Source organism: Arvicanthis niloticus, chromosome 7, assembly GCF_011762505.2.
Source record: "Arvicanthis niloticus isolate mArvNil1 chromosome 7, mArvNil1.pat.X, whole genome shotgun sequence".
Taxonomy (NCBI): domain Eukaryota; kingdom Metazoa; phylum Chordata; class Mammalia; order Rodentia; family Muridae; genus Arvicanthis; species Arvicanthis niloticus.
The window spans coordinates 31,907,147-31,932,750 of record NC_047664.1 but is presented as its reverse complement, the minus strand read 5'-3'; the positions used below and the strand labels follow the sequence as shown (position 1 = coordinate 31,932,750).

The following is a 25,604-nucleotide window of genomic DNA, read 5'->3' as shown; positions in this document are numbered from 1 at the left end:
ATATTGTATTCAGTCATTGATGTCTTCTGTAATAGGACCATACAATTTAGTTTTGGTGTACAACTAAGAGCAATTACAATAGTTTGTGTTGTTTTGGGTGCCTCTTTTGCTTCTCTGAACAAGAAAACCAAGAGAAGTGTCCTGTGCCTTACAATGTAACTTATGTCCTCTGGGAGCAGTGTTGTCAATTCATGCAAGATACATGTTTCTTTTTTAAAAACTATGTTCACTTATTTGTGTGGGGGACACTCATGCCATAGGACATGTGGAGGCTAGAGGACAATTTGTTTAAGTTTGTTTTTTTTTTTTTTCTTCTATCAGGTAGGTCCTAAGGATCAAAACTCAGGTCTTAAGGCTTGGTGGCAAGTCTGTACCTACCCAGCCATCTCACTGGTCTGCTTATAGACATTTTATCTAACCAACGAACTGATCATAGGCTTCCATTAAGATTTGTTTATCCAAATATGGCTTAATTCTACCTACAAGTTGAGCATTAGCTAAGAAGGAAGGAAATCCCTATAACCATTTAGTTTTCTAAAAAAAAAAAAAAAAAAAAAAAAGTAAAATAAGAGGCATTATAGAGATGAAGAAAATGAGCCTCAGATAAGACCACATTGTTTTATCTAAAACCCTTCATTTGAAATATTCTTGGGGAAAATGATTAATTTCTTGGAAATGAGGCAGAAAGGTGGGGGTGACATAACCTTTCGGTGTCATGTGGAGGAGATAACACAAACACCCTCCGAGGGTAATGCATTTGGCTTGACTCTGTTGTTTTTGGTTAAGGTTCCTGATAGAGTGCAGTTACTTGTTAACTTGAGGATATGTTCCAGTTGTGTCTCAAAGACCTTTTGCTCAGTAGGAGAGCTAAAATGAAAGGTCACTATTTATGGCCTATGGCACATGACCAAGTTTATATGCAAATCCAGGAATCTTGACCTTCTAAAGGCACTCCGCCTTTATAAATTCTCTTTGAACTGGCTATGAGCATCTTACTGTAATAATTAACTAGCAGAATATACTGCTTAATACATATTTATTCTACACACAGGAAAGTCTTAATTGTACTTATTTAATTTATCTTCATGACATAAAACTACAAAGATTTGTTCTAACAGAAGTTTGGAGGCTAGAACCCCAAATCAATTATCAACAGGGCTTCATTCTCAGAAGCTTCCAGAAAGGAGACCTTTGAGTCTCCCAACATCTAGCACCCCAGTCATTCCCTTATGGTCACATAATTCTAACCTCCACTTCCATGTTCACGTTTTTCTTGGTGTAAACCTTTTGATTGAAAACTACACATTGACAACACATCTTACAATGCTAATATAGTACATAGACATCACTCGTAGGCCATGGGTGTAGATGTGAGACAAGGAATCAGGTACCACCCCCATGGAAACACAGTGATCATGTACATAGACTTGTTGCTAGAAAAAGAGATCACCACAACTTTATTGTTAAAATTGGTTGAATTTCTGAATTTTAGGAAATAGGTTCATCCACCAGGCTGCTCCCTGGAGTTTCTGTTTAGAGTTCAATGTAGAGGAATGGTGGCCACATGCTTGAACTTCATCTATGCTCTTCCCACTGGATGACAGAATGAACATGCTAACTACTGGTAACCTTTATTCTAAAGGCATCCAGGGGCTCCATCCTGTACCATCTAAGTGCTACGAATTAATTTGTATTAGAAGGGGGCTATTGTGATCAACAAAAGTCTCTCATACATTCAGGAAATACTAAACTCCTTGACAAAGAATTAGGGATTAACAACAACAACAACAACACACACACACATACACCATTTTCTTATGTAACAATACTATATAGTTTTATGATATTAATACATCTAGATATCCCAGGCAAAGTCAGTGGTCATTAAGTTTTTTTCAAAAAAATTATATATTCTTGAAAGTAATCTGAAAAATCTGTGTATTCCTGTCAGTTATGCTAAGCTTCTGTCTAACTCTTATCATGTGTTTAATACAGGTGATGGATGTAGTTTTTGGCATCTCTTGTCATACTCTCTGCTCTACATCAAACCTCAGAATTTAACTCTGCATTGTAAACATGTGGCCTACCTCACACTACAGAATTAGATAGGGTAATGTATTTGAAATGCGTTGAACGCTACACAGCACCAACGAACTGGTAGACATAACTTTCACAAGTTGTCAGTGTGAACGCCCTCTGCAGAGGGCTTCCTCAATCCCAGGCTACCACCTGTGAGCGATGTCTACAGAGAGGTTCAGAGCACCCACTCTATGGTCTTTCCTTTTCTCCTTCATCTCTCCTTCCCCCCTCCCCTCATCCCATCTTTTCTCTTTCTTCCCCACATTTGGTGGTATTGCACTATAATATACTTGCAAAATCTGAGTTTGTAACTTTTCAGAAATTTGAAGGTGAGTAAACCGTGACGTATCTCTAAGGTTCTTAAGACTGTAAGGACTGGAATAGTTTTTAGTCTTTCAAACATTTTATAATAGTAGAGGGGGGTTTCTAATATAAAGAATCCCCTTTGTGTTCAATGGAAACAAAACATGTTGTATGAAGAGTGAGCCACAGAATGGGAGAGAAATATGTACTATGTATAAACCAGCCAGAACATTAATAAATATAATATATTTAAAACTAAAAAAATCCTAAACATAGAAACCAAAGTAACCCCCCCCCGAAAAAAAGAAGCCAAAGACCCGACCAATAAATGGACAATGAAATGAGCAGATAGTTCATTGGTGCTTATGATACAATAAGTCAAAGTATTGTATAGAAGTCTGGTTAAGGAATCAGCCTAGGTGTTGTCAACAGATGAATGGATAGAGAAATGTGATGTATATATGCAATGGAGTTTTACTTGATCATAAAGGGAAGCAATATCATGCAATTTGCAAAAAGAAATCAATCGTGTTAAGTAAAATAAGCCAGATTCGGAAAGGTTCTCTCATTTGTGGACCTTGGATTGTATACAGACATAGAAAAGCATTTATATGCAAAGCTTAAATGCAGGAGGGAGAATAGGGAGTGTGTGTGTGTGTGTGTGTGTGTGTGTGTGTGTATCACCACCATCAAAATACTTAATTTGAAATTTGAAATACATTCTCTTTATGAAACCCACCACTATGTTCAATGAAAACCCACGAATTAATATTAAGTTACAAGTGTTATCATTAGAATACAAAAAATCTAATTTTTATAATAAACATGTCACTTAAAAATGTAGGCTAGGCATGGTAACACATGTTTGTAATCCTAACACTCTATTATGTAAGTCAGGGTGATCATGAGTTCAAGGCCAGCATGGCCTATGTGGTGAATTCTAGGTCAGCCTGAGCTACATAGTGAGACTGTGTCAAAACAAACACATGCAGACATACACCAACAAACAGAAACAACTACCTCCAGACAACACAGTTGGTGATGCAATATGGTTACTTTAAACGTTCAAACAAGAAGGTCACTAAATGAATTGTGTGGCTCAATGGCCATAGTTCCCTAATGGAAATATGTCCTTAAAGAGGTTTCACTTTCCTTAAGATACACCAGGAAATGAAGACGCTTGTTCAGCCAGCACTGAGTCTGTTGTTTTACTTCAAAAGGTGGCTATCAGCTTTCTGTGTCGTAAGATCAGAAAGCCACCTGGAGACTCAAGCTAGAGACTTAATCTGCTTGGCCCTGGCTTTCCATAGGCTTTGCACATTTTCTCCAAGATGACTTGTTCTCAATGGTTGAGTTCTACCTCTTTTTCAGCGATCTGCAGATATCAAGGCAGTGAACCCCAGAGTCCTGAGTAGACCAGGCTTCTGTGGACCACTGAGTTGACAGGAACACTCTAACAACAGGCTGGGAGGGAAGGATGGTGCACCAGGAGACTATTGTTTGCTCTCTGCCTTCTACTGGTGAGTTCTCGGAGCCTCCGTTTATTCAAGGTTTGATGAAATGAGACAAGTCTTCTTCAGCGGTCTGCCCTTTGGGGTCAAGGTGAGAATCGAAGAAGAAAAAAAGCAGTTTGTGGAAAGGACCTTGATTGATAGCGACCCATGCCAAACTTCACTGATGTCTTTCCAGGCTCCTGGAGCTACATGAGCTCATTTCAAGAACGCCTCACACGATGGATGCTCAAGTCTCCCAGCTGTTAGTGCAGAGGCTAAGAAAAGAGCATCTTCCTATACAGTACTCCTAACATGGAGATCTGCGCATGGCAGATGGATGAGGCAGTGGTCCCATTGTAACAGGGTGCTGGCGGTCGTCCTCTCCACCTCTGAGCTAGTTCCCTGAGATAGACAAAGAATCGAACGTCTGGGGAAAACATAAAAAATGAGCCACAGATAAAAACCAACCGTAACAGCTTTGTCCATTTGAGAGGGGCCCGAAGGCTTCAAGTTTAGGAAACAAACTCAGGGTTGGTATTTTATTGTTCTCTGGGTCCCCCCTTTTCCCTATAGATCCTGTTTAGGCATCCAGCCCTGTGTTACCCCACCATTTTGCCTCACAGTATCTTCTGGGACTAGGACACTGCCACCAGATGGCAGGGTTTCCTTTACATATTTACTTGTGTCCCCTTAACTCTTCAGCCAGGACCTTGCAAAAGACAGTTCTATTTGCTGTCACCCCAGATGACCTCTATTGTTTCTAATCCCCAAGCAGTCCCACTCTGGATGACTTGCTTGGTGATAATTTTCTTCCTTTGGAATCCTTTGTCCTATGATGGGAAGACACTGTCCCTGAAGAAAGGCATTTCCTCCAATGCCATGGTTTTATGATAATTTTGCCTTTGGAGTCAGGTTGCATGGCTCGCATGCCATTCATGGGTGTTTCTCACTGGCAGAGCAGTGCCCTGCAGGAGCACAAAACTCATTTAAGGATCAGGAAAGGACTGTTCTAGTTAACTCAAACCAGAAGTTCCTGAAATAGAAACATGAACATCACCCAAGAACTTATTAAGATATCAAAGCCTCAGGCTCCGATGTTTTGATAGAAGTAGAAAGTCTGTGTGGGCTGCAGAAACCTCTGGATATATCTGTGAAAACATTCCCTAGGAAGCCTCACGGAGGAGGGAAGACATACTCTGAAACTGGTGGTACCAGTCCCTGTGCTGGGATCCTGAACTAAGTAGGAAAGAAAAAGAGAAAATGTAAGGGTCCACATCCATCTCATCTCCCCAATCTCCAACTTCCTGACTGGGAAGATGCAATATGAGCAGCTACCTCATCTTGCATCTTCCCACAGTCTGCAGCCAGCCAGGCCTTCCTTTCCATGGTGGACCGAATCCTGTCCATCTGTAAGCTGAAATGAGCCCTTCCTTGCTAACATAGTGTATCAGGCATCTGGTCACACCAATAAAAGAAATGAATACAGTCCAGCTAGTTCCTGGCTCACAAAGGGGTTTCCACCCTGACTCAGGATTGGTGCCCTTCACTGTTTGATGGGCGCTATCCTGAGAATATAATTTGCTCTTGCCTCATGCTGAGGATTTCTTCCTAGTGAGAAAGGCTTGGGTGGTGATGTTTTTAGTGAGTGTGTTCTCAGAGCAATGACTAGCTACTGCGAGAGTTGGTGATTATATTGTGAGCTGGGCTCTCCTTCACCCTGCTATTTAATGTTCCTTTGTATGTACCTGCTTCACCCCAGTGATACAGCAGGAGAAAGCTCTCACCATGAACTGAGAAAAATCCCAGCCTCAAACATACTAGTAAAAAACAACCAATCGACTAACCAAACAAAACCCTCTTTTCTTTATAATTTTCCCAGCTTCAGATGTTTTGTTATAATAACAGAAAATGGACCAGGACATTTAGCCCCATAGTGAACAAGTTTATATCTCAAGGAATTCAATTACAAGGAATTCAGGTGGAGGGTGTGTCTAGTATCAGTTTATAATTGGATAAGGATTCAATTTCACTTCTGTGTGGTTCTTTCCACTTTGCCTTTCTTTGTGGGTTGGCCTCATCTTTGTGTTGGTACATTGCTATGGCTGTTTCAGGAGTTGCATCCAAAGACTTATTAGAGGTCTTGTTTAAGAGACAGAGAAAGCTTTCATGAAGCCACAATGGGCTACTCCATCTTGTGTCTATTGGTAAATACAAGTCACATGAGATCTCTAAACTAGTTCTGTGGGACAGAGTCGAGGCAATATATGCAGAATATAGCCGACTTTTGCTTTTTAAGGTGGGAATTGGGTTCTTCTGAAATTCCCATGAGTAATGTTCAGACACCAGACAGAATAGTCCTGATACTCAGCCAGCAAGTCTCATATTTATTAGTTTTACATGATGCAATTCATAGTTTTGATGTGTAGATGTATGGTCTTTCTGGATTTCTTTTTTTTTTTTTTTAAAGTAAGTATAGTTATATAAGAAGTTGCAAAGAGTGATTCCCATGAAACCTCTATGTAGGGTTTCCAGGTAGCCATTCCCAGTGCAAACATCACCATGATATGCAGCCTGTGCTCTTCACTGTGTGTGTAGATGCTTGTCTTGTTATCTAAGTTTGGAGACATCCCAGCACCAAGACCTCCAGCACGCTGCTCCATACAGTCATGCATAACCCCCTTCTATCCCCACTTCAACTACTAATATGTTCCTTATCTCTGTACTCTGTCATGTTGAGAGTGATAAACAGAATCGTACAATATGCTTTTCAGCTTTTCATTGCTGTGTGACGTTCTGTGCTATGAGCACGGGATAGTGTGGTAGGCCATTTTCTTACTGAAGGGCGTTTTGACTACTTACACTTTTGAATTACTATTAATAAGGCTACTTAACATTCTTATACAGGTTTTCATGGGAACAAGTTGAACAAGTTTTAATTTCTGTACAAAAATGTGCAGGTTTATGACAGCTGGATTATATGGAAAGTATGTGGTCAGTTTTTAAAGAAAACATCAATGTCTGAAGCCATTTTGCTACCTCAGTCATTGGGAATGAGAGAGGCAATTTCTTTGACTTTTTCCCAGCATTTGGTATTTTCCTTAATGGTGGTTTTAATGGTTATCCTAAGATCGGTATAATTATACCCAATTTTGATTTTAATCTATGTTTCCCTGAAGGCTGCTGTTCAGTTACACTTGGACTGGGCTCCCACACTCACCGAGACCAACATATCAAACCACAGTGGAATGAATTCAGAGTGTGAAAGCCCTTCAGGCAGGTAACTGGTTGAGCTGTAAACATTTAAGGAGATTGACTTGGCTTTAGTCAATTTGTTTCCTGGGACTCATTTTTATTCCCGTAGGTGCCTCTGGTCATGTGGTTGATGGTCTCAGAAGCTGCACTGTGTTTGGAGGCTGCCTGACTGGGGCATTGTTTGATTTTGCTTTGCCCAAATAAACTCTCACAATTGTAAGTAGCCTATGTAATGTTCCTTTAACACTGGTGGTGCTGAGTACATTTACATTCTCTTTTGCTCTCATAGGAATTTCTTTTATCTCTGTTCACATGTTTGCCCACTTCCCCAATTGGGTGGTTTTCCTATTTTGTGTTTTCAATGCTGTTTATGCATTCAACATCTGAGTTCTGACTCGAGTTTGCAAGTATGGTCTCCCAGGCTTTGTTCTGTTGTTTCATTCCCTTGGGGTCTTTCTGAGAGTAAATGCTTTTAATTTTGGTAAACTACAGGTTTCTCATTCATGGTTATTTTTTCATGTTATAACCTTCTGGCAGCCAGTATTTTTTACACTAACACCTTATTTTCTCCCCTTACTCATCTGTTACAGGTTTCTGGAGCTTAGTTTATGGCTTCAATCTTTTTGCCTTTGTTATTCATGCCAGCTTTCTCTCTCTCTCTCTCTCTCTCTCTCTCTCTCTCTCTCTCTCTCTCTCCTCTCTTTCTCTCATTTTGTTTTACTTTTGTTTTCTGAGACAAGACTTTTTAGTTTCTGTTCTATTGCTATAAAGAGACACCGTGACCAAGGCGACTTATGAAAGAAAGCACTTAATTGGAGGCTGGCTTACAGTTTCAGAGGATGGGTCCATGACCATCATGGCATGGGGCATGGCAGCAGGCAGGTGGGAACAGTATTGGAGCAGTAGCTGAGAGCAGGCAGAGAGGGAGAGTGAGGACCTGGTGTGGACTTTTGATTTTTTTTTTTTTTTTTTTGTTCTTTTGTTTTTCAAGACAGGGTTTCTCTGCATAGCCCAGGCTGTCCTGGAACTCACTCTGTAGATGAGGCTGGCCTCAAACTCAGAAATCCGCCTGCCTCTGCCTCCCAAGTGCTGGAAATAAAGGTGTGCACCACTACCACGCGGCTCGTGTGGACTTTTGAAACCTCAAAGCTCATCCCCAGTGACAGACCTCCTACAACAGGGCCACACTTCTTAATCCCTTGTGGAAAAAGATTCACCAACTGGAGACCAAGTATTCAAATACATAGACTATGGTGACTGTCTTTAGCTACACTACACTGTGGAACTCTGGTCGGCATGGAACTCACTATGTAGAGTAGGCTGGTTGTGAACTTGCAGTTATTCCTGCAAGTCTCTGCCTCCCCATTGCCATGCAAATTCACTTCTTCAGTATTTTCACTGTTCTTCTGAGTTTGTTTGGAAGTTTTATTTCATATACATCCTGCGATTGTTTCTCTGGTAAAAAATTTGAATTCCTTTTTTTTTTTTTTTTTTTTTTTTTTGTATTTCAGCTTTTAATTTCAAACTTAGGTCTTTTTTATGGCTACTAATTCTTTGTCAAGATTAACTATCTGGGAACATTAACTATTAACTATTAACATTAACTATTAACTATTAACTATCTGGGAACATTTCTTACTGGAACATGGTTGCGTTTTCATGACAGCACTTCCCTAATGACGCCAACATCTGAATTGTTTGGAGACTGCTATAGCTGTTTGTCCTTTCCCAGGAAAATTCCAGAAAATGCCTTTCTTAACTTTGACTATTGTATAATTATGGCTTCTATTTTGGATATTTCAAAGTAATATAAGACTATGGGCCCTGCTAAATTCTTCTGGAAAGTTCTGATTTGGGTTTAAAAGTTAATTCAGACAAGTTCACTCTGTAAGTCCTGGCCCACCCTCTCTGGACTGTGCATCCAGTGTTAAAATTTCAAAGCTGTTTCAGGGCAGCACTAAAAGCCACCCTTGGTCCAGCCAGGTATTGGACACTGTTCTGCCTGGTAGTATGCTTCCAAAGCATTTGTTCTGTCAATTCATGTTCTTTACATGGATCCATAGCTCAAGGCTGGTCGAGAAATCTGTAGATACAGAGGATCTTTCTTCTTCTCCTTTTACTCTGACATTTCTTTCGTGATTACTGTTCCAGGTTTCCTAGCTAGGGCTGGGGCTCTGCTTCTCTGTTCTGTATTTTTTTTATGCTGGATTCCACTTTAGGCCATGAGTACAAGACACTGAATCTGTGGGTTTGCTAACCACAGCTGTTAACACTGTGAATCATTCAGAATTAGTCTTGGGAAACAGAGTAGGGCCTTTGATTGTAGGGTCTCTTTGGTGGGTTTGCTCTTTCCTTTCAGTCTGTCTGCCTGATTTCAGAGTTCCTAAATAGTTTATTTCTGTATTCTTTCCATACATTTTAAAAATAGCAACTGCAAGAGAGTATAGAAAAGGCTTACTTTATGCTAACAAGTCTTAAACCCCAGTCTTTAAGTAAAATATTATGTTCTAAATGCAAAGTAGAATAATTAAAAATATATCATGTAGGAGTCTAGGGGAAAAAACCTGTTTCATGTACAGATACAAGACACTGTTTGGAGATAGTGATTGAGAAGATCATCTAAGACCAAACCCTGTACTTACCTCTATTTAAAGGTAGTACTTGAACTACATAGTCTTCAAATGGCACAATGGGAATCTGAGCACATAGAAAGATGGTACTCTATTTCCACCTAAGCTTTTGGAGAAGCCAGAGAGTCCGTGACATCATGGCTTTGGTATGGGAGAGGTAACATTAGGAAGTTAAGGTAGAGATAGAGCATGCAAGCTGGAGAGTAAGAGCTAATAACCTCCAGCTTTCTGCATCTCTGAGACTGAGAGAGGGATCTTAGGGTCCAGATGAAAGGTTATAGTAACAAAGGGCATTATGGGCCTGGAGATACCAAACCCAAATACAGGCATTTCAGAGAGGCACAGCATCAAGGCACAGTGTCAAAGACTGCTTAGGACAGTCCACCACAGTACATCAGTGAGAGAGGGATCTTGGAGCCATTAGTGTAGGGACTGGATGCGGCTGCAGGAGCAGATGAGAAGCCAGTTAAGGCTGAGCCTTGTAAAGTCCAGAAGCTAGAAATACAAGGAGCATCAGGCCGTGGAGAGTGAGGTGAGCAGACTGAGAAAGCAGGAAGAGAAGAAAGAAGATTCAGTGAGAAAAAGCAAGCATCATGCTGAAGGCATTCATGAAAGGTCTTGTTTGGCTTGGATTCCACATGTAGAATAATGGAAGTCACATAAGAAATGTCAGTGAAGCAGTGGACACAAAAGATTGTGAAGGGCCTAAGGAAGGTGGGGTAAAAGCTGTGGACAGAGAATTAGGCATTGTCACTGAATGATTTTGGTGTTAATATGTGAAGATTACACCAGTAGCCAGTGGATCCAGCTTTTACTTGATGGCAGCCACCCTAGCATACGAGTGCTTGTGAAAATGATTCATTAGAAAGCAGGAAAACCAGCGATGCTGTCAAGGGCAGGAGCCATTGCTGCCACACAGGCTGGAAGCTCTCAGTAGCCAGGAATAAGGTGGCCAAATCTGTTTGTATGAAGGGGCGGGGGAAGAGAATCTAAATAAAGAGGAGGAAAAGGAAAAAAATAGAATGGATACAGAAGAGAACACTGGCCCATTTGGTGGCTAAGTTGTGTCAAAGTTTTATTCTAACTTTATTTTCCTAATAAAGTCCTAAGCCATAGTTTAAGCATCCGTAAAGTGAAATGTGCTCTACCTACCTACCTACCTACCTACCTACCTACCTACCTACCTACCTACTTCTCTAATGAGATGCATTTAAACATAGTTTGAAACTCATAAGACATTCTATGTAGGATTCTTGTTTGAGACCTTACTGAAGCTGTACTATTTTTTGAGGTATCAACATCTCTTCCCTGAGGTCTGCAGATTCTGAAATGTTGATCTGGGAGTTGTGGTCCTTACTGCTCTAGCCTGACAGCACTTGTTGCTGGGAAAACTCTCTTCTGTGACTCTGACCCTGAAAGATGCTTAGTTTTTATTGTTAATGTGACTGGATTTAGAATTGTTGTGGAGACACACTCCTGGGTGTGTCTATGGGAGTGTTTTCTGAGAAGCTGAGTCGTAAAGACAGACCCTAAGTGTGAGCAGCATGGACTGGGAGTGCGTACAAAGAAACTGTTGAGCACAGCATTTATCCAACTGTGCCTTTGGACTGTGTGTACGCTACCACCAGCTGCTGTCTTGTGATGTGGATGACTCCCTTTTCATGAGTGTCTGCATCCTTTATAAGCCTTAAGCCCAAATAAACCCTCTGTTTTAAACCACCTTTGTAAGGTATTTGGCTACAGCAATGAGTAAAGGAATTAATGCAGACAGGTATGTTTGTGTCCATGGCTAACTTGACTTCCATCCTTTCTTTTTAAATTAGACCTAGCTCCCATGACAATGGCATAAATAGACATGGTACATGGTAGTGGCACCTGATAAAGCATAGTTCATCTCAGACAGAGGATGCAAGAAGCATTCTTTAGACAAAGAATATAAAGGAGAATTTTAGAAATTCCCCACAGTTTCCTTAAATCTAGGCTATAGGTGGATCATTTTCCTCTCCATATTGTTGATAGATATTTTTGGGTTTATTCTCAATTTTCCTGGCCCAGTGGACACAAAATAGCATTAAGAGACAAAAGCCATTTGTTTCTCTGTATTCATTGCCTCTTGAACAGATAATCTGCAGACACAATTTGGAGTTATGTTTTTCTATTACAGCAAAAAGAGAAGCTAATTTAGATTCATGAGAAATTATTGGAATTAGCAAGTTAGAATTTCAGCATCAGAGAGGGAAGTGAGTTATTTAAATTACCTTTGAGGCAGTTAATTTTCAATATTTATAAATTTCAATTAAATAAGAAACATTTGGGTCAGGAAAGTTCTTTAAGCAATGAAACTTCTAATTGCTTATTGCCCCTGACTTTAATAAAGCTTTTAAATAGAGACAAAGAGGCAATTTTACCTGAAAATCTTGAATAATTTACATTATAACTTTTAAACTACATTACCATAACCTTTCAAAGGAACCAGTCAAGTGAATGTGTGTGATAATCGCCTGCATTCAAGTTGGTCTCATGCTCATCTGATGGTTTCCTTGGCTTTTGGGGAACTATTGAGCTCTGACTAAAGTAATTTCTGCTTGAAACTTATATAAAAAACACAAGGTGAGTTAGGAAAGAAACGAAGTTGGTTTATAGCCTTCTAGGGGCCTTTCTTCATTCCTTTCTGTCTGAATCAGTCTTCCTTCCTTTTCTCCATATTCTTGATTTCATATCTTCTTACTTCATCCACCTCTCTGAGGAATCAAATCTTAATCTGAAGAATCTGGAAGACTCTGTGGGGTGGAAGGCTGGCAATTGAGGGAGGAGTGACAGAAAGATGCTGGGAGCAAGTTCTCTTATGAATTGCAAAGCCAAACACAGCCTTCATAAAGCAGTATCAACAGTCTGACATGGAATTCGGATTTGCACTATTGTGTGAGGCCCATAGTCTCTTCTGTGTGGATGGTTCTTGACTCTGATAAACTAGAGAGATCAGTTCCCTATGGTAGCAATGCACTTCAGTTAAAAGCTAGTAAAATGAGTTCTCAGATCCTTTTACGCAAAGATTTTTTTTTTTTCTTTTTGAGACAAGGTCTCATTATATAGCTTTGGCTGGTCTTGAACTTGATATGTAGACCAGGTTGTTCCTGAGCTCACAGAGATTTACCTGCCTCTGCCTCCCAAATGTTGGCATTTAAGGAGGAGGCCACGATTACCTACCCAAAGATTCTACCAACTTCATGGTTTCCTCAGTGTCATCGATGGTCAATGAATTTCCTGATCTAGGCAACATGCAAACATAAATCTTAGATTCCTGTCTAGTGACCGAAATAGAAACATAGGTCCTGTCATAGTTAGCTTTAGTTGTCAACTTGACACACCCGGGAAGAGGGACTCTTGATTAATGAATTGCTTCCATTGAATTAGCCTGTGGATATGTCTGTAGGAGTATTTTCTTAATTGCTAATCTATATAGGAAGATCCAGATCACTGTGGGCAATGCCATCCCTTGGCAGGTGGTCCTTAGCTATTTAAGAAAGTAAGCTGGGGAAACCATGATGAGATATGGTTGACACAGGTAGACAAGGAAAGAGAAAACAAGATCCCTGAGATTGTGATATCTTGTTCCAAGAAAATTTTGCAGGAGAAACTGGGGAAGCATGGGGGTGACATATAAACAGAAAAGAGGAGGGCCCAGAGGTCCTAAAAAATACCCAGGCCAGTTTCTTTTTAGAAGGCTTGAGCCACAGGCCCCTTCCATCCTTTCTCTGAGGGTCTTCTTCCATTCTTGGCTCCTCAATTCTTTGTGCTGACCAAAGAATTCATTAAATCACTAAACACCCATCAGCACCTCTGTTATATTTCTTGAGAGTCACTCCTAAAGAATTTGAGGTCATACGTACCTGAGTAAAAATAAAAAAAAAAAAATTCAGAAATGGCCATGGCTTGCCTGTATTCCAAGGGCCCCTCCAAAGAAGGGAAGCAGCATGCACCGCCAACACAGTGGGAATTCCAGTCATCCACTTCCTCCATCGGGAGTAGGGAGGATGTGGGCTCAGACTCTGATCATGGAGTGGACCTCTAGCTTTTATGGCTGGAGGAGATTGCTCCCCTGAGAAGCAAAACAGGCTTCTGCTACCCATAAGCCAAGAGATAGCACAAACGGAATCCCAAGGAACTGATAGTCTTTCTAGGAGGGAAGGTGGGAGAAGGCAAACCCTGACTAGATACAGTTCATGGGAAGAAAAGTTAATGGGAAGAGGTCACAGCTCTGCCAAATGGCTTTATTACCCAGGTCCTTGAGGAATGAATAGCTAAGTGTAGGTGTGTGTTTGGGGGACAGGGACTTGAGAAACTTTCTCTGTTTCTTAAGCCATTCTGGCACCATGAGAAGTCTAGATGCCATACTTTCTTTGAGTTCAAAGTGGGGAGTGCCTAAGGTTCAAATGGAGGTGCTACAAGTGAGTTAGGAGAAAATTATGTCTCCTGTAAGCTGATGCATGCGACATATTCTCTAGTCTTTCCTCATTGCTGACTGCTTTTGTTTCTGCCCTACCCTGCCATGGACACTCCTTCTCTTGGTTTCACTCTCCAGTTGCTGTGACATAGACAGACTAAGAAAAAAAAAAAAGACTCCTACATTCTCTAGATTATAGACACATGTGGTAAATTATTCACCCTGAGTGTAGATCATGCTTAGTTACAGACTATAGATTTGAGAGAAAGGGGTCAATGGGAACATTTACTCTGGAAGTTTTTATGAATGGTAGATTATGAATATGGTCAGGAATAAAGAGTTACAGCCATGGGAGCAAGTAATCCCCCTTCTCTTTCCTTTCATGATCATTAATGAGGAGTGAGAAGACTCAGGCACTCTTGCTTGTGGTAAGAGCTCCAAGGACACTTTGTAGATGGAGACAACGATCTGGAAGATGCTCCACTATATCATTTTTGTCTTATAGATGGGTCTTCATCAACAAAGGCTCCCCTCGACTGTGCTGATCCTTGACCTGTTGGGATCCCTTCAATGCATGGGCCCTAAAGGAACAACTGATATTTATTAATGTTTTTTTTTTTTTTTGTTTTTGCTTGTTTTTTTTCGAGTCAGGGTTTCTCTGTGTAGCCCTGGCTGTCCTGGAACTCACTCTGTAGACCAGGCTGGCCTCAAAGTCAGAAATCCTCCAGCCTCTGCCTCCCAAGTGCTGGGATTAAAGGCATGAGCCACCACTGCCCGGCTTTGATATTTATTGTTTTATGAAAAAAGTGGCCTCTAGTGAGAAATAACGAGTAAACTAACTGGGTGAAAAGTTTCAGTGGTTGGAAGCAGATCCCAGCTTGGGTTGAGAGCTAGATAGACCAGGTTCTTCCTAGTTGAAGCTTAAGAGGCCATTGCAGGTTCCTGTGTTTTCCAAGCAGGTCATAATTTTTGCCAAATGCTGTCAACAAAGAAAGCACCACCAGGAATGGCCCCAGAAGCATCAAGTGGGCACATTAGGTAGAGCAGAAGCCACTCTGAGAACTGGGGTAATGACTGTATGTTATGGCATTCCATATTTAAGAGTGGGTGTATAGCATCGATTTTCCCTTTTCCTAATGTTGCTTTTCTGCCCCTGGTCTGGTTGCTACAGCCAGGGCATCTCCAGAGAGCAGAGGTTGTTGTTATACCCACTATCTGACCAGGAATGGCTTCCAGACCTCTCATCATGGAGGAGCCATCTCCTTGGTAATGGCTTTCTATATTACAAGTGCTTGCTGCAACCTTGAATCCTTGGCTTTGTGGTTGTTTAATGAGACATAACAGGGAAGGAAGATAAGAATATCCAGTTTCTGTTGAATAATGGTCAAATAGTTGTAAAGCAGTACCATCCTGAATGCAGGTCCAGCATGTGTCTGAAACCTTGTGGGCTGACACTAAAAAGACCCATGAGCTGCATGTAACCTACTGGGTAACACTAAACTTAGGGCCAAGTCATAGGTGTGAAGTTTGTATAACCATAAGTTATTCCCTCAAAAGGCCCTAGGTCTGCTCATCCTGGGACCAGATAAGAATGTAAAGAGCATCAGAGGCAAACCTGTGTGGTAGGGTACCCAACCCTGCCTATCAGTTGTGGCTGATAATGGCCTGGTAGGCCTGGCTTTTGATAGTCTCATAGGGATGCAAAGACAGTATCAGGGCTGATAGTGATTGTAATGGTACCCTAGTTCTTCCCTCTTAGTGTAAGAAAGCATGTCATTCTCATTGTTTCTTTAGAGTTTCTGAAAATGACTGACATTTGATGACTTCCTGAATTGGTCGGTAGATGGGTTCCAGAATGAGGCAGATAAATCTTGTCTACTGGGATACCCCAAGTACACCTTTGGTCATTTGTACTGTAGGCTAAAAATCTGGCAACTTTCTGCCTCCTCTATGCACCTGTCAGTTTGGGTGAGTTGCTGATAATTGGAAATTCTCAACCTTGGCTTTTGGGACTGAGTGAGGCTGGAGCAGAACAGAGCCCATTACATAGTGTGTGCTTGGTGACCTTAGTAAACCAGGCTTTCGGCACTTCTTAAAGTTTGTTTGGTTTCAATAAGGAATAGCTCTTAGGGCAAATCTAGTGTTTGGAAAGATGTAGCTCAGATATTGGATATCATGACCTTGGCTTAATTCAACACTGCAGTGTCTACCTATATGAGAGACCTACTATTATTTCAGCCTCAAATCAAATGGTGGTTAAATTTCTTTTCTGTCTTTCTCTAGAATCTATCTTAGGGATTTTACACTGTTTCTAGTCATCCCAGGAGCTGACTGGGGTTCATCACTCTTGAGACCAACCTTGGACATATTGCTACCATCCCTTTGTTTACTTCAAACAACCTTCTTGAGATGGTGGCTTCTTTTTCCACAGAAGACTGAGGGGTGGAAATGGAGACAGAGCCTGGGGGCAGGTCCTTAGTAAGACCAATAGGAGGGCCCTATAAGATACTCAAGCCAGTTTCTGCTTATTGGATCTCAGCCTTAGGCCTCTCATTTTGCAGGGATAAACCCATCACTGACCGTTTCTCCACAGATTGGTCTTCTGTTTTCCCCAGTTGCTCAATTCTTTATGTCAGAGAATAAATTTGGCGAACTCTGGATGAAATCCTGAGCCTTACAGGTGGGAGCAAGCCAATAAGCAGCACTCCTTCATGGTCTCTGCTTCAGTTCTTGCTTTGTGTTTTTGCCATGGTTTCCCTTGATGATGGACTGGAATCTGTGAGTCAAATAATGCCTCTTGTTTTCTCCCTAAGTTGCTCCTGGCAACCTAGAGCAGGCTTCCTTGTACTCCTGGTAGTTCCAGGCATTAGAATGCTCAGATCACCACAATCAAAGACCACAGACCAGGTGTCCTCAACAAGACAAATTCATTTTATTTTTATCAATTCCTGTGGGCAAAGCCCAATGTCCTTTCCACCAGAGTTGTTTCTAGCAAGGTATGTCTTCCTAGAAAAGCTTGTAGAAGCCTGCATTTTTGTTGTCCTTGTGTGGCTTTTTATATGGCCATACAGGTCTGTTATCTTCCTTCTTGTATGAACACAGATTCTTGTAGGGATTAAATTGCTGTAACAAAAATACCATGCACAAAACAACTTGAGGGAAGGACTTATTTTGCTTTTATAGCAGAGTTTATCATCCAACATAGTCAGGACAGGAACTCAAACAGGGCAGGAACCTGGAGGCAGCAGCTGATACAGAGGCCATGGAGGGATGCTGCTTACTGACTTGCTGATCATGACTTGCATAGCCTGCTTTCTTATAGAATCCACGACCACCAGCCAGGGAATAGTATCACCCACCATAGGCTGGGTCCTCTCCATCAATCACTAATTAAGACAATGCCCTACATCTGGATCTTGTTGGAGGCATTTTCTCAATTGAGGTTCCCTCATCTCAGATGATTATAGGTTGTGTTAAGTTAACATAAAACTAGTCAGCATACTGGCATTGCTAAATTAGGATTCCACATTGATAATTGCATTTAACTTTAATTACTTCCCCAAATGCCCCACCAGCAAACATGTTGGGGGAGGGGTCATAGCCACAACACTTGGAGAAACAGAGTTTAGCCCATAGCACTTTCCTGGCCTTGCATTGTGAAACAGGTATCGTAGGAAACTTGCCATTATATAGTCTCTGTTAAACTGTGTGCTGGCCAATGCATTCATTCTTGTGGTCTCCTTTTCTGATTGTCCTGACTGTATTTGCTCTTTTAAGTAATTCCCTCTGTACCTGATTTTTACTGAGTAGAAAAATGTGGAGTAAATGATTATGTTGGCAGCTAGAGGTAACAGTCTATTGAGCCAATGCGATGCAGCCATTTATTATAGAGACATCAGTTTCCAGGCAAGGTGATTTTGGAATGGGAGAATCTGGGAGCATTGTGAGAAGTTGCCTGTTTTAGTCGCTGCTTATGTCACCAGAGCTGTTACCTGCACAGGTGTGCTGATTAATACAGTGAGGCCACGGCTAGTGCTCGCACCTGGATAACCACAGGCTGACCTGGGAAATCTTTCAGGGCTGTGTCCAGTACCAGAATCTTTTCTTTGCTTAGAAATCCAACCCCCGCCTGGCATTCCTATGGCTGTGTCTCACTGCTACTTATCCTGGGCTTCTTGTCTCCTCCTGCCATTAACACTACCCTCAATACTTTTGTACTTTACCCCACAGCCCAAACCCCTGTTGAAGTTTTTACTTCCTTCTTCTTGGGCACTGAAGAGGTTCCTTGCTGCTGATTTTAGAGTGTGTTATAGACGGTGGGGATTAGTAGCAGCTGAGAAAGCAGGGACTGGATAAGCTCCTATGGATAAATATTATTTCCTTTTAGCCTCTTGTTGAAAGAGGGTGGAAAGAATAATTGGGAGGGAGGGGAGGAGGAAGGGAGACAAAGGCAGCCTAATGATTGTGGGGTAGGCTGGTGACATTAACCTTGATTCGGCACTAGAATGCTTGTCTTGGCTCACCAAGACAAAAGGCTCCTACTGCATGCTTCCTCCATCTTTTGTGCCACTGTCCCCTCCAGTCTCTGCTCACTTTGAGCTCAAGGACTTGGAAGTGATGACTTCTGTCTTCCCTTTCTGAGGCAAGAGTGACCCATCGGGCCCACTCCTGGTCTGCAGTTCAGAAGCAGGCACTGGACTGTCCCTTCCTGATGACCTGCCTCTCTACAGCTGAGTAAAGGGAGTACCTTCTTGGAGACAGTGTCTGTCCTCTATGCCCAATGGCCTTATGTATTTTTTTTTCAATATCAGTCACTCCTACTTCATTATGATCATTTGAAGTTTGTGGCTTCCTTATGAGTCTTTGGAATACTGAGGAGAGGGATAGTGGCTGGGAAAAATGCAACAGGCTCTCAGACTTTAGTAGGCCCCAGGCCTTAGCACAATTGACACCATGATGGAAGTAGCACCCAGGCCATGAAACTCAGCATGTAGACAGCACCATCTGCCAAAATAAAAACAATTACCTAATCTGTCAAGTTCCATAGTTCTGGGAAAGTCACTAAATGTACTAACCTTGCTTTTTGGCTTCTATGGTCCCACTTTACTGAAGCATGTCTACCCAGGATATGGTTTTTGTGCTTTAAAAGGTTACCTTGAGAAAGGCTTGGGGCTACACGGCAATCCTAAACTCCCAGTCTAGTTGATAGCTGACTTACAAAGACTTTCTATTGGCTTAAACCTATGTTCAAGTAGGCTTTTCTGCTAGATACCTCACAACCAAAAATACCTAGCCTGGCCTACAAGTCCATCACCTGGCTGCCTGGGCATAGAGCAGCATTGTTAATGTGACTAAAACACAATGGTAAGGACTCTGAACTGTCTATGGAAACATTTATCAGTGATAGACGTGTGAGGCAGTGTGTGCGACTCTGGAGAGAAAACTGTCAATTTATAATTAATTAATTCCTGGGAGACGGTTTTGTCTCAGCTTTTCTGAACAGAATGTTGAGGGACTCTCTAGCTTTCACAAGAAATTTACACAGCAAGTTTGGCACAGCAAGTTACAGTGGCCAAGCACATGGTAAACAACAAATGGGCTCCAAATTCTTAGGTTCTAAAATGCAGATTTACCCAGTGGCAGCCTTTGTTCAGGTTGTGATAATCTTATCTAAATGACTTAGAGAGAATTGGAAAAACATAAGATCAACTGTTTTGAAATGAGCAACTATGGAGTGTTTGATGCACGCAACACATTGTATAATCTATACTTCTATTTAGTTCCAAAATCATGTCCATCATTCCAAAGGAAACCTGATACCCATCACGGCTTTCCCCTAGTCCCATCTTCCACAGCCCTGATAAACACCGATTTATTTTTTCTCTTTGTACTTAGCTATACTGGACCTTCCATGTGAAAGAATTCATACAGTATGTAACCTTTGGAGTTTGATTTCTTTTACTCAGCATTAAGTGTTCCAGATTCATCTATTTTCTGGTTTGAACGAGTTCTCTGTCTATATGGCTGAGTATTGTTGCATTGTATGGAAAACTACACTTTGCCCATTTATTTTTTTCTGCCTTGTGGCTATTGTCAATAATGTTACCACGAACAACTATGTTTATCTTTTCCATTCTTTGTATTTAGGAAATGCATTGTTTGGTCTTATGAAAAATCTAATGTCAACCAAAATTCCCTTTCTGACTCTTAAAAGTAAGACATCCTGATGAGGACAATTGTAAAGTAAATTCCAAACTCTGGGGATTTCTGATGACTAATGTTATATATTAACTCAATTCAGCCATAGGGTATGGACACTGCTTCAGTACCATTTTTATATCCCTGTAAGGGTATTTTGATGAATCTTAACATTTGAGTCAGTAGACTGGATGTAGAAGATTTCCCTGGCTTGTGTGGATGAGTGCCATCCAATTAGATGAAGACCTGAATAGAAAAAACACATGACCACCCCCTCAACAGAACAGAATTCTTCTTTCCTGGTGGCGTCTAAACTGATATTGTACCTTTGACATTCTCTTTGGCACTAAACTAAAATGTTGGTTCTTTGTGGGGTTTGATGGGACTTTCTGGCTTTCAGATGGGACCTGTGTTGTTAGATCTATTCCTACATCCCTGACTCGGTCTGCAGCTCTCGAGACACGTTTGACTCCATAATTGTTTGAGAAATTCCTAAGAGTAAATCAATTTATCCACAGTCAGCAATATCATTTACCTGCTGGCCCACCTATTTTTAGTTTCATGTCTTTTTTTTTCCCTATGACAAAACACTCTGACAAAAGCAACTTAAGGGAGAAAGGGCTTATTTGATTAGCAATTTCAGATTACAGTCCACTGTAACATGTCCCTGGACCTCAGAACAACTCTTGCCATTTGCGTTAGAGGCACCACTCTGACCTTAAAACCCAGAATGTAGGCCCCTAATACCTATGAAAATGTGAACAAAGATCTAGACTATCAAAGACCCAGTCCATAGTTCCAGGAATGTCCCTAAATGTATTAACTTTGCTTTTTGGCTTCTGTAGTTCTGCTTCTTGGTAACTGAAGTGTGACAACCAGGATGTGGCTTTCGTGCATAAAAGACAAAGGACTATAAAGTTCAGGCCTGCATGATTTGGCTAAGTTCCCCATGCAACCATTGACTGGCAATAAAAACTTTCTTTTTGGCTTTAAGAGTGTCTGCATGGTGGTCTCTGGTGGACCTTGAAACGCCATTATCCAGGAAAGTCAAAGTGTATTTGAAGTAGTTGGGCCTATTCTATCTAAAGTCAAGAGCGAAAGCAATAAGTTAATGTGCCACACTAGTGCTTAGCTTGCTTTCTCTACTTTTTCCCAAGCCAGTATTCCCTCCCCAGAGAATGGAGCCACTAGTGGTGATTGGGTCTTCCCAGTTTGATTGATGTGATTAAGATGATCTCCTACAGATACTCCAAATTTCTACCTAATCTAAATAATCCTTCACTGAGACTTCCTTCCCAGGTGATTCTAGACTTTGCCAAGTGTTGACAATTAAAAGTTACTGTCACTCACCTATCTATCTATCTATCTATCTATCTATCTATCTATCTATCATCTACCATTTGTTATCTATATATCTATCATCTATCATATATTAACCTATCTTCTATTGTCTATTGCCTATATCTATCTCATCCATGACTTATGTAGGTATAGACAACAGACAAAGATACACTGTTCAAGCTTTCATGTAGACAGACACAGATACACTGTATATAAGGTCCTTCTCCTGAAAACTCTGGCTAATATAGATTTTTATATTGAATATAGTTCTAGAGAAATAGAATTTTAGGGATGAGATTTTTAAATGCATATTTGGGTTTCTAGAATTGGCTCTCTGATCCAACTATATTTCTAAAATGTTAATAACTCCATTTCCAATAGTACCTATAGTTCATGGCATGATCCAGCTACAGGGCAGGGATTACCACTAGATATTATTCACCAAACAGCTTACAAGCAAAGAGGGTCTCAGTGGTTGTATTTTATACTTCTCATTCCTTTCATCAAACTTACGAGAGCACAAACGTTACACAAATGTCACTGCACAAAACAGAGAAAGAAATGAGTGAATTCAAGGATTATACTCTGAGCTCAAGGGTTGTGTGTTTGAAAGCCCCGTCTTTTCTTTTATAGAGATCTTTTCTTCTTTTTACACAAGGATTGCTGAAAATCAAATCCACAATATCATCCCCAAACTGGCTGAAGCACAGTGTAAGTTGAACTCTTATCTTGCTGTGAAAGTGTGACAATGACTGAAAAGCAGTAGAATTTCCGAGAATGGTAATGGGGGCATTGATGAGCCTGGGGACACTGGGCTCCTTACCTGTGATTATGTTCTTTGTTGATGGATGACATCTAGTAACAGTGGCGTCTCCCCTGAGCTCCAGATGGATTAACCCTGGGGTTTCTTAAAGACACTCCCATGGCCTTCCTTGAGGCAGTGCCACTGAACTCCAGCAGACACACTTTACCTTTCCTCATTTCCTCTCGACCAATAACTACCTAGATTTTTCATTCTATTCAGACAGAGATCCAGGCAACATGTCTGTAGACAGACATCATGACCATAGAATAACCAGAAAGAAGATAAACTTAGGCCCATCACCAAATTTATCAATATGAGGTCCCTAAACAGACACTTTGCACTTAATAGCTCAGAATTAGGGAGAAGCTCTCACCAGTTGGCTAATTGGCTAAAACATGGACCAAACGTTATCTACCTTGAGTATATTGTAAATGCTAGATCTGCCTTGGCTTAACATTAAAGAAGATATTCAAAGGTTTAAGGAGATTGAAATATTGAATGATTTGTTATTTAAGATCGACACACCTGGGAAGGCACAGCAGAAACGCCTCCTACCATCATTATGAGAACTAAATTTGGGAGAGGAGCCACAGCATCCCTGAGAGTTCTGTGATTGCTATTGTTTTGAAGGCCAGTGGGAATCATAGCCACTCAGATGGGCAAACATGAATGCAATGGGAGTAACTAAATTCCAGAATAGCATAGCCAAGTGTCTCAGCTACTAGAGACAAGGTAAACATTGCTATGTTAGTATAATGACAAAGTTAAAGTATCCCATAATTCAGGTAACAAATAGGTTGTCTGGAATAGAGAGAGCCCCCCAGGCATCTCTCACTATTACCATTCGCTGTGATTAAAGTGTGTGAAAAACTACAGTCCAATCCAGACAAGGCTGCTGTTGTTGCTCTATTTAGTTAGGAACTTGCTGTGTGCATAAGAAATAAATCTTTTTTCTTGCCAATCAGACTATCTTATCATGTAACATGAGACATAGTTACATTGTAGTGTTAAGTTATAGGATATCACTAAAATGATTACTTATTTTTTAGAGTCTATGTGGCACATGTACTTGTTTTTCCCATTCTTTTCACTTTTATCATGCAACACGAGATGTAGTTGCATCATAGCATTTAAGTTATGGAATATTGAAAGAAAGTAAACTATGCCACAGCAAACTCTGTCTGGCAAAGAAACTAGTGTGTTTCTAATAGTAGGCATAACAGTCCAGTCACATTATATAGAATCTTGCCTTTATTTGGAAACAATGTCTGGTTTAAAATATGTTGATATGCTGTGGCTAGTTTCTATGTGTCCAACCTGTTTAGACACTTGATCAGATATTATTCTGAGAGTACCTGTGGGGATGATTAGATGAGATTAACACTTCAGTAGGTTGACTGAGGGCAGCAGATGGACCTTTGGAGGTGTGTGTGTGTGTGTGTCTTAACCCATCAATCAAAAAATAACTAGGAAGAAAAGTTTTCTGTCTAAAAGAATTCCTCTTGTCTGATGGTCTTTAAGCTAAGATATGAGCCTTTTTACTGATATCTGATACGGATAGAAATATCAGTTCTTCTGGAGTTCCCCCTCCTCTTCCTGCCCCTGCTCCTCCTGCTCCTCCTCTTCCCCCTGCTCCTCCTCTTCCTGCTTCTCCTCCTCCTTCCCCTGCTCCTTCTCATCTTTCCCATGCTCCCCCCCCACTCCTCCTTTTGCTCCTCTTCTTCCTTTCCTCCCCCTGCTTCTTCTCCCTCTGCTCCTCCTGCCCCTCCATCTATACCTGCCCTTGCTTCTCCTGCTCCTTCTCTTCCCCTGCTCCTCCTCCTTTTCCTGTGTCTCTTTATCTTGCTCATCCTCCTGCTTTTTCCCCTGTTTCTCCTTCTCCGTCTTTTTTTTTTTTTTTTTTTTGTAGCATTTTTCATTTTTTGTTTGTTGCTTTTTGAGACTAAAACCTACTTTGTTCAGACTGTTCTGGAACTCACAGATATTTTCCCCTTTCATTCTCTCAAACACTAAGATAATAAGAAATTGTTTCTTAGATGATAGAATAGTTCCTTTGCTAACACCTGTCATTGTTTCCTGTTGCAAAAGCCATTTATAGAACAGCCAGAGCTTGTGAAAACTGCTTTATGAAATGAAAGGCCACAGTATCTTGTTGCCTGATGCCCTGGCCACAACCAGGGGCCATAGGAAGTGAGGAGGGCCTGGCCTCTGTGACAATGGTGCAATTAATGGCTCCCAGCTAAAGAAGCACAAGTAGGTCAGCAAGGCCACATAAGCATGAAGACCTGAGTAGTTCAGTAACCCATATACAAAGTTGGGCATTGTGGCACAAACTTGTAATCCCAGCACTGGGGAGTCAGTGACAGATGAATCCCTGAATCTTACTAGCTAGTCCACCTAGCATAATGCTAATGAAAGGCCCTGTCTCAAGAATAAGGTGGATGGCATTCCTGAGAAATACACACACACACACACACACACACACACACACACACACACAGAAAGAGAGAGAGAGAGAGAGAGAGAGAGAGAGAGAGAGAGAGAGAGAGAGAGAGAGAACAAAGCTTCAGGGATCATATGGGGTTCAGGAGTAGCTTCAGGCTTGCTGTGCTTGTACATGCCTCCTGTGATTAGCTTGCTCTTTGCTTGAGCTCTGAACCTTTTATCTTAGCCCTCCCGATAGAGAAGGGTTGACGGCAGAGAATGCAGTAGGGTACGGAAGCAAAATGAGCTGCAGCCAGCCCCCAACCTTTTTATTTCCCAAGTGTTTGCTTGGGACTACCAAAATGTAAATATCTTGGTAAATTAATGTGATACTTGACAATTTAGGAAAGGAGAGAAAAACAGTTCCACAACTTACTTACATCAGAGAGGTCAGTGTAAAACGTGGCTCTTGTCTCTCCTGCATGTGCCTTTGTGTGGGGTCTGGGAAATAATGGGCATGCTCCTTCTTTATGTCCAGGGGAGGGCAGTCTCCTAGAGCCCAACCCTCCCCAGTACCACACAAGTAGTGAAAAGCTAAGATTTCTCAGCAGAGGCAGAGCACCAGGGGACATTTG

The 25,604-nt window shown here is 41.2% G+C and overlaps 2 long non-coding RNA genes across 2 annotated transcripts; both read right to left on the bottom strand.

The window, feature by feature from the left end:
- Window positions 1-3,577: 3,577 nt before the first annotated feature.
- LOC143443053 (uncharacterized) lies at window positions 3,578-25,539 on the bottom strand. The gene is made up of 2 exons (XR_013111752.1): window positions 25,410-25,539; window positions 3,578-4,302 (listed from the first exon to the last, which is right to left on the bottom strand). It is a non-coding gene; the product is annotated as an uncharacterized LOC143443053 (long non-coding RNA).
- On the bottom strand, window positions 17,120-22,270 carry LOC143442956 (uncharacterized). The gene is made up of 3 exons (XR_013111581.1): window positions 22,195-22,270; window positions 21,422-21,481; window positions 17,120-19,205 (listed from the first exon to the last, which is right to left on the bottom strand). It is a non-coding gene; the product is annotated as an uncharacterized LOC143442956 (long non-coding RNA).
- Window positions 25,540-25,604: the final 65 nt, after the last annotated feature.